Genomic DNA, 10,399 nt, shown 5'->3' on the forward strand with positions numbered 1-10,399 from the left:
GATTGCGGATGCACTGGGTGAATGACGGTGTAGAGATGGACGATGAGGAATGGCAGTCGGCGGCCTCTTCCCCCAGGGAGGTGGCCATATCGGCGAGACTGCGTCTGGTCCAGCTGAAGATCCTCCACAGGGTGTATGTTACCGGCCCCAGGCTCATCCATATGGGGCTCTCTACGGATGGCCTGTGTCGGCGGGGCTGTGGCATGCTTGCCACCTTCCTGCACATTATCTGGGAGTGTCCTGGTGTGGCCCGGTACTGGAGACGAGTGCATGAGGTGATGGAGGAGGTGACGGGTGTGGCCCTGCCAGCCGAGGCTCGACGTTGCCTCCTTAATGTGTGGTGTCCGAATGACTACAGTGTAGCCCAGACCCGATGGGTAACCTTGGGCAACATGGTGGCCAAGAGGGACGTTGCCCAGAAATGGGGCGCGCCAGCGCCCCCGTCCCTTAACCTTTGGAAGAACAGTATGGACTGGTGCATGGTGAGAGAGAAAACGGTGTATATGGCTAGGGGCAAGCCCAGAATGTGGAGAGCAGTGTGGGGAGCCTGGAACTCTTATCGGGGCGATTTATGTGAACCCCCGCCTGAACCGGAAGTGGACGTCCAGCCCTCCCCATAGAATGTTACCCTTCCCGTGACTCCAGATGGGTCATCCTGACATGAGGCCCCCCCTGCACTTCCATATTGCACATGTAATCTTGAGTTGAATTGGATGCGCGGCCCCCGGCCCCCTCCCGCTGTGCCCCTTTGCTATGCTTGCTCTGTCCTCGGCCAATTCTTTCTTTCCTTTTTCTTCTTCCTAACCTTTCGTGCCTCGGCACTTCATTTCTGGAGACCCTCCGGGGCCTTTCTCTCTCTTATGGTTCCTAAGTTGTTCTCTATTGAAAATTAAACCTGATTGCTTCTGCGTGCTGTTCTGTACATGACTCTATATGCCACTTTAATGCTGCCTGGCCTCCGGGATGTACGGCTGAATAGCGGTGTACTTTTATACAAATAAAGGTTTTTCAAAAAAAAAAAAAAAAAAAAAAAAGAATGTGTTGTTTCCACCCACGCATGGGAATTCAGAAGTTTTAATTTGGCCAAGAATACCAACCTTGAGAGCTGAGTTCAATGGTTTAGGCCGTATAAGAGCCCTATTGTCTCAAAAGCAGGTGGCCCTGAGCTCTGCCCGCGAAACTTATGTCCTTCACATAGCAAACACACGCACAGAAGTACAAGCACTTTTAAGTACTGATTTGCCGTTTCATTTCTGCGAGATGGTTCATCAAATCTTCAATGCCTCCTCCACAACGAGCCTGGCTCATTTTTTAAAAATGGTTAGCAGTGGTCTCGTGACTACATTTGAAAAAGTATTTGGTATTATCCCTGCGTTCTTTCATTCTATATTCGCTAGCCTGTTTGGCGGATTTCCTGTTTTGCTGGCTTTGGCTGCAGGCGTTCTGGTGATATTTTATTTTATAAAACATGGATGCCCATCCTGCGCAAGGAAACGCTCAGCCCCTACTGATGCAGTTTCGCAACCGGATGCTTGATTATTATAGCTCCTTGCCGCTTGCGACCTTAAGCACGGCTTTTGGATTATCCTTCAGATTTTCCTATTTCACATGTGTCCAGCCTGTGTTTCATTGCCTGAGCTGTGATTTCGACTGGGCCATTGATTTGTGTCTCTGTTTACTGACTTCTCCTGACGTCAACTTTGATCAGCTGATGGACCCCCTAGTGGCTCACGAGTTGGTCTGTTCTGGCGAAAAGGTTATGGCTGTGGCAGCGATGCATGGGCTAATGGGTCAGTGGGACATATTCGCAGCGGCGCATGACTTTCTGGCACAGAGCGTTCTCGAGAACCCACTGAGTTGTCCTCTGATGTTGCTAGAGGAATCGGTGTTGTAGGAGCACGTATGTTCTTTCCCATTGCTTAATTGGATGGCTGAACTGTTTTCGGATGATGGCAGTGATTTCATGTTGGAAGCTGTAGCTACCTATTTTGCATATTCATTCAACGATGAGTGACTCTGAAGACTTCCATTATTATGGCACGTGACTTTTTAGTAATTCTGAATGGTGCCTTTTTCAATACGAACATTCGATTTTTTCATATGTTCTAGGCCTATTAACTGAAAGTAGGCCTCAAGTTCGACTTTTTATATTTTGTGTGGCCACTATAGGCATTCATACATACATTTTTGTGTTTTCAAATTTTACATACATTTACATACATTTAGCTTGGCTCAATATCATTGAACTCTGCTTTCATGTCTTGCCTCTCATAGAGTATTGGCTTATATTTTTCTCTTTTAACCGTCCTCGGATCATTGGGGGGGTGTCATATGGTTACTACGTTTCTATATATTGTGTTAAGTTAGCATGTGCTTATTAAATGTTTAAACGCCATATTTTCTTTCTGCTTCGGTTTGCACACGACACCTAATTTTTATTGTAGCTTTCAACCTAGACGAAAGATGTGATTTATTTGAGAATAATATGTTATTGCCCTGGTATCAGTCGTGCTTGGTACACTTGGTACAACTGTCTGCACACTGAGAACTGCACACTCTCAGAATAACCTAACACAAGGTTGCTGAAGGCCTGATCCTCGCACCACGTTAGTCATAACACAAATAATGTTTCTGCCAACATTTGGCTCTACGTGGGTTTAAAATACAGTTACAGGGAATGAATCAACACACTTGATGCTGAGCATGCTGAGAGCTGGTAGCTGTTGATGTGATCTCCTCCTACTGAGAATTAGAGGTATGGGTCCGCCCTGCTAAGAACCCAGATGAGACCTTGTTAGATATAATATAATATGCTAATTAGGGTGCGCGAAATATAGGTGATACAGAATTCTATAGATTTTTGCATCATAAAATGCTATCACCTTTTGCTTACTATGGATTAGTGACTATGCTGCTGACTCTGATTTTTATAATATGTATATTGATATTATACAAGATACTGCGTTTGAGAATGCTGCATTGAAAAATAAACATTTCAAACTTGCACGTGTATTCTTTGCCTCCCAGTTTCGGTTTGGAATGATAATATAACGAAAGAGTGTTCATGTGTTCCACGATACCTGAGGTACTCTAAGTTCATGTTCTGGATTGTCTAAGTCATTGGTAAGTTATTACTACCGATGAGACACTGTAGCTAGCTTGGTAAGGGGATTTCTGAAACAAAGGTGAGTTGTGGGTCACCCTAACTCACCCAGGTTCTAGATCTCTGTGCACAGTTCTGTGGGAGAACGGAAACCCTGCTACACCAACAGTTACTTTTGTATGACTCTCTGCCTCTGCTGTGCATTTATTTATGTTATTTATTTATTTGTGTTTGAGTGTGTGTATCTAACCTGTTTCTTATGGTATTATATCTGGGGACTGTATGTGATTTACTGCTGCAATTCTTCAGGTGTGTTTGAGGCTTGTTCCATATCTGGGGTTTCCATCACGGAAAGTGCTATGGACACAGAGGGCAGCCGTGTTATGGACTCCTAAGAGTGGGACCGTTCTATAAATGGATCAGATGATGATACATCAATTGGGCTATCACCCATGTACAGACTCAAGTTGGTCACCCCAGACTCCGGTGGGCAAGTTAAAAAGGGGAGCCCGGTATGGCAAATGTGCTGCAGTGAAGAGTGCCTCACTGATCTGTTGATCCGTCTGCTCTGTTGATCCTCCTCCTAATTTAACTAGTTTTCCAGCCTTCCCTCTGGACATAAGTGGAGCAGGAAAGGGGGCTTGTAGTCCGCCTCTGACTGGAGGTTCCTAGGTTGGATTTCCAAGGCAGCATTGCTTTTAAAGCTTCTCGTCCATGATGGAGGAGGTGGGTAGCACCTACACCCAGAGAATGCTTTGCCTCTGTCCTCTGAGAGTGCTGGCTCTCACCCCATGAGTCAGAGACATGTCTGGTCATGGCAGACTGGCATAAACAAGTCAGAGACCACACTCATACTCAGAAGGTTTTCAGGGGACCTTCTAAAAGGATCCCCAGTGTGACTTTATTAATAAGTCCACCACTGGCATCAGTTTGGATTCATTGATGCAAGATATTTGTTACCAAACACCTTAAAAATGAGTGAAGCCATCATGGAGCAAGGAAACTCGTGTTGACAAGTATCCAGCCCATTTACTCTTTTTGACTTCCCTGTGAACTTACAATATCTAACAATAAACTGGAAACTGAAGAGTATATCTGCTCATGGTGATCAGCCCACACTTAGGATATAATGCACTCTGCCTTAGGGTTAAAGGCCTGCAATAGTGATGACTTACCTATAAATTATGCAGTGTGTGGGGGTTATGGCACACAGGGCTGTGGGCCATGTCGACCCTTCAGATTTATTTGCACCAAGACAAGCAGCCTGCAATTGCAGTATGCATAGCCTTGGTGAGGGGGGGCACAATACATGCTGCATCCCCAGTGGGAACTTTTTTGTACTCATGCCCTAGGTCCCTGGGGTATCATTTACTTTGGACTTACAGGGATAGCTGATGTTGGGCCAATTGTGGTACAGTGTTTAGGAAATAGATCTTGCACTGGGAACCTGGTTAGCAGTGACCTTGTACACATACAGTTAGAAGTCCCATCAGGCATCAGGAAAACAGTCAGGGCTAACCACGTCAGTGGAGGTACTTTCCTAAAGGTGTGACCTGAAAGCTACACTGACTGGAAATACGGAAGGTCAGGAGGTGTTTGGGCTAAAGCCTATTTGTTCCAGGTCTTTAGAGGACAACTGGGTGAGTAATACAAGGTGGTTCAGAAGTTTTTGGAGTTTTAATACTGGACACAGATGCCACAAGGGAACCCACAAGGGTGTTCCATGTGAGCACTCTGAAGCTTTACCACTGGAAAGATTACACAGTGAATTTCATGGTTATGGCATAGTAATTTAAGGAATATGGTGAGCCTCTTCCTGTCCTGATGAAAAATGACATGAGAAACGGCACTGTGGAAGGGGTTCAGTTAGCCCCTGAGTTAATGCCTGGAGCAGTAGAGACAGAGTAGAGAGGTGTGGGGATGGCCTTCCAAGGTCTTCTCAGCTCCAGGGTTCACACCTGTCTGTGTGCATGACATAAACACAGGAAACAGGCTGCCAGTGAAGAGCAGGATGTGCAGCATGTCTGACCTGATTAAGGAAGAAGTTGCAATAATGTTTGACCTAGGGTTCATTGAGAGATCTTGTAGTCTGTGGACTAGTTCTGTGGAGCTAAAACAAGAGTCTACTGACTTGTGGTTCTGTGTGGACCACCAAGCCCTAAACTGATGTCCATGCAATCCCCAGATAGGATGAGCTTGTGGATCAGTTAGGTCCTACAAAATACTTGAGGACCTGGGATCTGGCCAGAGGGTACTGGCGGATTGCCTTAGCACAACATACCGACGAGAAAACAAAATTAGCGGGAGGACTGTATCAGTGTAAGGTTATGCACTTTTGGGTCGAAGAATGTCTCTGCCACTTTTCAGTGCCTGGTTAGCCATCTATGTAGCCTACCTGGATGTTCAGCAATTCATAGACAAACCACTGTTATATTCCATATAGTTACCTCGATAAAGGCTCAGGTAACATCTCAACTTTCACCTATATTCTCCCCTACATTACATACATAACGGTTCTTGGGGGATTTACTATGCCTGAGTGGTAAATTCCGTTCCATTTGCAGAATTTGGATAATTTTGTAATTTACGGAGAATGCGGAATTGCCCAAGATTCCGCAATCCGTGGCTTTGTGGAATTTTTTCCTTGTTCGCGCTTTCAAAATGCAGCATTCGCTAACAGGATAAAAGCATTGCGAACAGGCGGAACAAGCGATTCCGGGTATTCACGAAATTTCTATGTGCTCGCTGAGATTTTTTACCATTTCGGTGAGCTTTGTGTAGCGCGACAAAGCAAATTCCGCCCACCCCTAGAATGGACCATTCACATAGATATGACACTGCACACAGAACACTGGATTTCCCTAGTAGCAGCCTCATATATTATGCATGAGGCTTCTTGTAAACTCAGCAGGGCTCATCTCTTGGATGATAGCTATGTATAAAGTTAATTCCCGATGTCATCCTAAATCCAACACTGACACAGCAAGGTAGTACCTCTGGAAGACCTTCATGTATAAAAACATCACATCTTGCTGAGACAAGGAGATCAAGACTTCTATGCCAACAAACTGACGTTAGACACTGAAGCACCCTGCATGCACATACTCTAGATCACAGTGGTCTGACTTCCCTTGCTGTGGTGTCCAACACGAGACCAGGGCGGGGTCCCACAATCTCTCACTTCAGGTAATGGGGGTTGACTTTATCCTAGAGGGATTCTTGGCTTAATACCCACATATATGCTAGGTACACTTAAGTACATCTAGGTAGGGTAGCACCGTAGGAATGTGCATTTTATCGTCATGTATTTTGTATATTAGCCTGTATTATTGATTACTTCAGAATGGTAGAAATCTACCATCCTCTTACTTTCTTAGTGCTAATAGTCATTTATATCTGTACTGTTTAATGATTGTTACAGCACATCTATTCTACACAAGAATAATGACCGGTCAATAAATACTTATTGAAAATGTCCCTACCGTTTATTCTGTGTATCTCTCTGAGACTAAGTTATGTTATGTTATGTTATGTAGTGTCTCTTTTATAGTGCACGGCTACCCCGAGGGGTGTCCCGGCGCTTTGGCAATGAGAACTGAGGAAGAAAACACAACACCGCTACTCGCAGAGGCCGCAGGAGATCATACAGAAAAAAGCCAGGTCTTCAACTCCTTTCTAAAAGAAAGGAGACTGTTGGCCTTCCTCAAGGAGACCACGTGAAGCCAAATATCGGAACGAGCGACCACCAACTCGGGCCAGTCTGATAGGCGGGACATCGGCTTTGGCCAGCAAAGCCGACCGTAGGGTCCTCCTTGGCACATAAAAGGCCATGCGCTTCCCGATATATTTAGGGCCAATTGAATGAAGGGCCTTAAAAGCAAGGGTCAGGATCTTGTAGGTAATTCTTTTAGAGATAGGCAACCAATGCAATCTCTTGAGCAGTTCGGAGGCTTTTGCCCTCCGCGGAAGACCAAAAATGGCTCTTGCCGCCGAATTCTGCACAATTTGCTGACGGGCTAGCAAATATTTAGGCAGCCCTATATAAAGGGCATTCGCATAGTCCAATTGCGATCCTATTAAAGCCTGAATGACGATTTTTCTGTGTTGCAGAGACAGCAGCGGAAGAAACTTCTGAAGCATTTTCAGAATGCCAAAACATTTCCCAGAAAACCCGATGATCTGGTGTCTGAAAGAAAGGCTGTCATCACACAACACGCCAAGGTTTTTAGCTTTTACAGAGGCTGCATCAGGAGGAAACATGTCCTGGGGCCACCAAAGATCCGGGCCCAAATCCATCGTTTTTTTGCACTCCACACCACCCTGGGTTAGACAATGGCGATATGCAAATCAGCTCTGACCCTGTGCCCCATCGGAATAGTCCAGTCCGAACTACAAAAGCCATGTCCTTCCCAGAACGGAATCAAGCATCCGAGGACCGGACCGGTTTCGAGGTAACACCTCTCATCAGCCCGGCTAGCTTGACTCCAGTGGTGTGGAGTGCCTGGGACCCACGTCTGAGCATCCCCAGCGCACTTATGGCGGCAATTGCAAACAAAATAGGTGATGGACAGAATGTGGATCAATGTCACACATTCACCCCAGTCCGAAGATCTGGGCCCAAATCCATCGTTTTTTTGCACTCCACACCACCCTGGGTTAGACAATGGCGATATGCAAATCAGCTCTGACCCTGTGCCCCATGGGAACAGTACAGTCCGAACTACAAAAGCCATGTCCTTCCCAGAACGGAATCAAGCTTCCAAGGACAGGACCGGTTTCGAGGTAACACCTCTCATCAACCCGGCTAGCTTGACTCCAGTGGTATGGAGTGCCTGGGACCCACGTCTGAGCATCCCCAGCGCATTTATGGCGGCAATTGCAAACAAAACAGGTGATGGACAGAATGTGGATCAATGTCACACATTCACCCCAGTCCGAAGATCTGGGCCCAAATCCATCGTTTTTTTGCACTCCACACCACCCTGGGTTAGACAATGGCTATATGCAGTGTAGAAAAAAGTGGCCTTTTTACCTTTGAAGATTAATAGAATGTGTCCCTCTCTTCCCAGCTCATCCCTTATAATCTAAATTCACTATTTCTGTCTTAAGAGACTCTGACTTGTTGGATATTTTGATAAATATTTTCAGTTAATAACACCTCTTTTTATAATGTGTGTGAATTAATAATGCTGTGTGTGCTTTTAAAATTTACACTAAAGCATGAAAATGCTATGTTGCACATTCCACATTTATTTTGCATGTTGTCATAAATAATATAAAAGTGTCTTGGAACTAATAGCTTGTCTAGGTAAACATTTATAAGGGGTATTAGTATGGAGTTGGGAAACATAATGGGCTGATTTACATGAAATTAATATTCTATTTGTGTTTGTTTTAATTTTGGGCCTACCATTAAATGGCTGCCTGTGAAACCAGCAAGGCTTGCTTTGAAAGAGAAGAGAGCATGCGCAGACACCAGCTTGACTCAAACCACAAAGAAGTCAAGGACATCTTGAACTGTACATTCTTGTGATTGTGCCAATGTACCAGCTAACTAAAGTATGTGTCCTACTGCGCTGTGAAAGGAAGGAAGGAAAACTATAGAAACAATTTCCCTAGCAATTGTTGCAAACTTATAAAATGTATTTATTATGTATGCTTCTTTTGTTAAAACTGGTATAGTCAGGTTTTTAGAATGAGTCAGGGTGGGGAGAACTCATGCTATTGTGGCTAACCAATCACGTACAGGTTTTCCTGAAGATGCAACATTTTTGTGTGGACTGCCAAGAACTAGAGTATAAATAACGACCTCTCTGGAGGGGCTTTGGCTTCTAGGCTCATTAGGGGGGTGTGTGAGCTCTTGAGAGAAGAAACAGATTAGACTAGACATTCTAGGTACGAGGAACGTCCTGGGAGATTGCTGAAGGGCGGAGTTTGCGTCCGAGGAGAGTGAGGGGGAGGTTTCTTGCTTTCATGTCATATTTTAGCACTGCAGGCCACATTCCTTTGAGGTCTGGTGAAGGAGGGGGCTGTCTCACTCCCTGCTTGCTCTTTAGACACAGACAGATGCAGAAGAACAGCAACAGATAGAAAGGCTTTTTAGATATAGATGCTACACTTTAAGTTTATGCTTTGACCAATTAATTAGGTCTGAAAAGATTTATTTGACTTATGCATTTATTTCTCTTAATGGGAGATTTTTGCAAACTATTTGATTTTTGAGTAGCCTTGCAAGACTATTTTTCTTAGAAACTCTTTAAGAATTTTGACTGATATTTTGCGCCACATTTTCTTTCCTACATGTAATGCTTATATGCAGACTGTAATGTGTTCTGTGTTAATGCTATTTTTCCTGTTTTCCAAATTCTGTAACCTGCTTGATATTTTACTAATGAATAAAGGGTCAGAGAAAAATTTACTTTTGACTAGAAAATAAAACCCTTTAAAAATACTCAACAACTCTCTTTATTGGCTTAGAATAATAATTGCATTTATGAATGTTCATGATTATTTAAAATCTCCTGAAGGAAATACATGGTGTGAAGGGCCCAACACCTTTTTAAGCTGTAAATTAGAGGTAGCATGAGGGTTTTGCATTGAGAAATTACCAGAAGAATTTACCACTCCATCACTGGGGCACGGCTGTGTGCGTGTGCGTGCGCTGAGGAAGCTGTCCCAGCCCGGGCTGACACACACACAGGGCGGGGTGACAGAGGTACACTTTCACAGATCTTTTGCTTCCTTTGTGGGTTCTTCGCATTGCACTCATTTCCTCCCCTGCAATGGCATAATGCTCCTCCAACGCGAACCCTCCCTTGCAGGACTCAGCTTAAATAGCACGTTGGGGTATAGCAAAAAAACTCGGATTGCAGAAGAAGGAATACTTAAGATTGGATTTGCTTGTCACACGCATCTATTCACCAGCAACTCAAACGATATCCGATGTCCCCCCTTTCAGTTAACGTGCCAACTTGCTATCTGCACACTTGTAGCGCCATATTACATGCACCATTGTCTTTGTACTGGAATCTCGACCTGCTTGGCTCGGCAGATATTACTTTCCTACCGTCCTTTTTGCAGACGAGGGTCTCCCTCTAGGGAACAGGGAGAGGAGGTCATGGTGCCTGGCTAAACGCATAGAACAAATCGTTCCCACTCAGTGGTGACAGTTGGGGAATCCTTTCTCCAAGCTTCAGAGGATTACACTCCTGCGCTGCATTCGTCATTATCCATGCCGCAGGGATAATTTACATTAACTCCAAGCTTGAGTCTTCTTTAAAATAAAAACACTTGTTC

This window comes from Lissotriton vulgaris, chromosome 4_1 (genome assembly GCF_964263255.1).
Source record: "Lissotriton vulgaris chromosome 4_1, aLisVul1.2, whole genome shotgun sequence".
NCBI lineage: Eukaryota > Metazoa > Chordata > Amphibia > Caudata > Salamandridae > Lissotriton > Lissotriton vulgaris.